This window comes from Drosophila melanogaster, chromosome 2R (assembly GCF_000001215.4).
Source record: "Drosophila melanogaster chromosome 2R".
In the NCBI taxonomy this organism is placed as follows: domain Eukaryota; kingdom Metazoa; phylum Arthropoda; class Insecta; order Diptera; family Drosophilidae; genus Drosophila; species Drosophila melanogaster.
Window position 1 is genome coordinate 5941138 of NT_033778.4, and position 3787 is coordinate 5944924.

At 39.4% G+C, this 3787-nt stretch overlaps 2 annotated features.

Annotated features, from left to right (window-relative positions):
• The first annotated feature begins 1660 nt into the window (after positions 1-1660).
• Positions 1661-1734: a mobile genetic element.
• A 1924-nt stretch (positions 1735-3658) lies between these two features.
• Positions 3659-3787: part of a mobile genetic element that runs on past the window's edge.

The following is a 3787-nucleotide window of genomic DNA, read 5'->3' on the forward strand; positions in this document are numbered from 1 at the left end:
ATCTGATCAACTTTTACAACAGCCGAATAGCAGAGATATTGGTATTACACTACATTTTTTGGCAAAACTATTAAATGTAATATAGATAAGGCTCTATGTACCACAATCTAACTTTTCTTCCTTCGTCCGGTTCTGTTCAGAAAAAACTGACAGATTCAGAGGAAAAAAAAATTTTTTTTTAAGTTTCTCAAAAACACACAAAAATCACGTTTTCCCCCCGGTGTTTGCATGTTTCATCGTACTGTGAATGAAAGACCTTGATTTTTTACGGTTCTCAAATTTTGTGCATGAAAAATAAAAGGAAGTTGAGAAATAACTAACACATTAGCCATTTATTATTCAATTTTACCGTATATGAGTGTACATATGTAAATGTTATTACCAACAGGGACTGTAAATCGTCCACTATTATCTTTTCGCCGCGGATGTCAATTTTGTCCATTTTCAGAAACAAAAAAACATTACTCAATGCACTCGATAAACATGAAAACGCTTCGGTAGCCCCTCACAAAAGAAAGCGATGCATAAATTTCCTGCGCTCGTGGACAAAAGGACAAAAACGCGCCAGCTGCAGCAGAGGAGTCTGGGCCGGACCCGGACCCGGACCCGGACCCGGACCCGGACCCGAGACGACCTGTAATTGTGGAGTTGTGCGAGCAACAGCTGCAAACGGATTGGATCCGGCGCCTGCGCTCCTGCAATATTAATTAAGCGCTAAAGGGGAATCCCGAAAAGTGAACGAGTTTCGGGTGCCAGCGCCAGCACTCACTAAACTTGACATTGACTTATTGTACCCGGAGGCCGGGCAACTGAGCCTTAGCCCTTGTCGGACCCAAAGCCAGCGCCGGACCATGTCAGCAAAATGAAGCCGGAGCGCGAGACGTAGCCAAAACCGGACATATTGTGTAGGCCACAAGCCGAATGTCTCTTTCATGGCTGTTAATTTCCAGCTATTGTTCGGCCAGCCTCCCGTTTCTGGGCCCCAATTGAAAGCGTTGGGCATAAATTTAATTTTAAGCAATCACTGTGCCTGACGGCTCTTGATGTCCACGTTGTTGTTTCACGCACACATCAATACAAAGTCCCCGAGCTTGACCATATATACGTCATCGAGATCGCTCCACCCTCCGGCTGTTCATTGTTGCTGTGGCCGCGCAAGCAGGCTCAATTATAATTTGGAAATGAAACGAAATCTCCATACACTTTAAAGCGGAGTTAAATACTTGGGTGTTTCAAAAACAATAGGCCAAATGAACACATATGTATAGCAAGAATCACTTTTCCAAAATTGTTTTGATTGAGTCCCTTACTTAAAAACTTACGAGCTGCAATCTCCGCTAGGTGGGAAAAAAACGCATATGTATGTATGTATATAAACCTATGTCCTCAAAAAAAAAAAAAAAACAACACATATTCCAAATTGCTGCATTGACGACGGTTTACGGCAGCTTCTTGGCAATATAACAAAACTCGCTTTAATATGAAATACGTCTGCACAGCACTTCATCCCACCCTTACAGTTCCCTAGATCATGACGTTTATACGGAAGGAGGAACAAACGACTTGGCAATATCGACAAGGAAAATGATTCTGATCGAAAACGCTTTCTTGTTACTGGTACATATGCCGCAAATTTCAAAAGAATTTTGAACTTTGTTCCTCGCACTGCAACTACCTGAGTAACGAGTATTTGATATGCGAGAAACTACAATAAAGCGTTTTGTCTAGTTTTTGCCATTATTCTCTATCGGATGTGACAAACTGCAGTCATGAAGGTCAACGGCAGGCACGACTTTTTTTTGGCGTGTACTATGCCATTCCTTAGTGCTATTGCCGTAGTTGTCGCGGCAGTTCATAAAGCTCGCGACAACTGCAAGTGACTTGTGGATGCTCCTCCGGGGAAAAAGGAATCGCGAGCGAGGAATGGGATGGTGCAGTTCGTTCGACTGCACTTCATTATTTTGCTCATTTCCTTTTAACGACATTATCAATGGCTATTTTACGCCATTGTTTCGCATTGCATAGTCTATTGTCCCAGCTGGGATGTCATTTTATTTGATTTTCAATTACGTTTAATTAATTAAGTGTAAATGCGTTGACACACCCGTCCACACAGAACAGGCACACACGGCAAATGGGGTCCTGAACTGAAGCTCAATGTGACAAATGGTGCGTTAAAGAATTGTTTCATGTTTTGTGAACGTCAGCATGTTAACCCATTGAAGTCAAACGAGGCATCTCATTGCGCTTGAGGAACAATGGGGTGATACCACTAATATTTTGGGTATCACTTTTGAAAGTTGTATTCAAACTCGGTTAGGTCAAAAAATAACATACCTAACTTTATTTTAGAGAACCCAAACATTAAAATTGCATATGATGAAAAATGTATATATAAAAATATATATAAAAAGAACAGCTTTCGACTAGGAAACAAGCAAGTGACCAAGATTCACAAGTTCTGAAATCAAAATTTTGCGACGAAAAATAATTTCGTATAATAGAATCGCATAAAACGCGCTACGAATATTTTTACTTTTTCTTCTACTAATGCCCATTACTAGTAGTGTTACAATTAGCTTGTCCAAAATATTTTTTGTATACCAAATTAAATTGGCAAAATAAATAATAAAGGGAAATTAAAATTTTTCAAAAGGGTGTCAGTTTTGGGTGGCTGGTGGGCGTTAAAGTGGGCGTGTCAACCATCTGAAACAAACTTACACAGCGTAAACTTTACTATAACTTGCATTCTTAATCTCAAACTTACCAACTTTTATTGTTTGGTAGATCGACCTGGCTAGTAATCCTGATCCTCGGGAACTCAACTACATTGTTCTTTTTTATTAATTACAAAGTAAATGCGATGCACTTTTCATGTTGCAAATGATTGATTGTACTTTGTGCACTTTTCACCCATTAAATTATGTGGGCTGTGAATAGAGTATCGAAATCGTCTGCCTTTTCTGATATGGCAAGGCTCATGCAAACAAGCAAGGGATTTCGCATTGTCTAGTTGTATTGCATGTTAATTTAAGTTTATTTCCAACAGATTCTGCCATTTTATTTATGCATAACCCTTGCTGCCACTGTAATAAATTAATTACAAAATTGTCGCTCCATAAAAAGATAAACAAATGCAAACGAAAGAGTTTTTCGGGGCTGGGTTGAAAGGAAAGCAATGCGGAAACACAGACGGCACAAAACGCAGAAACAACAAGAAAACATTTTTATGAGCTTGAAAACGGAACTCGAAACTTTGGTCCAACGGGAAAATGCACTCGAATTAAAAGCATCAGCAGGACGACAAAAAGCGCAGCAGAAAAGGAGCCGTAAAGAAATTTGCTGAACATTTTCCGAAAATTCGCACAAAATAAGTGGAGAGTACGAATAATTTCAAAAGTTTTGCTCTCTGTATTGCCAACCATCGTTGGAGCTGTCACTGAAGAATTTTCCACGGAGTTAATATATATTATGAGTCATTTTCCGTTCAAGCACCGTTAAAAAAATATTATTAGTACGGCTATGACCTGAGCTCAGTTATAAAAACCCGGGCATTTTCGCACACTGAGTGATGTTCATACTGAATCTGTGAACAGAATCTCACGGAACTGCACTTAATTCGAAATTGCTTAATTTGCTCCAACTGAATTCCGTAAATTCGAGTTTCTCGACTATCAGATACCCGTTACTCCGCTTGTGGAATTGCGAACAAGCCATTTCACTTTTTTACCCAATGGATAGAAATATGCAAGCAAAATCGTAAAATTAAAGTAAATTAAAAAAATTT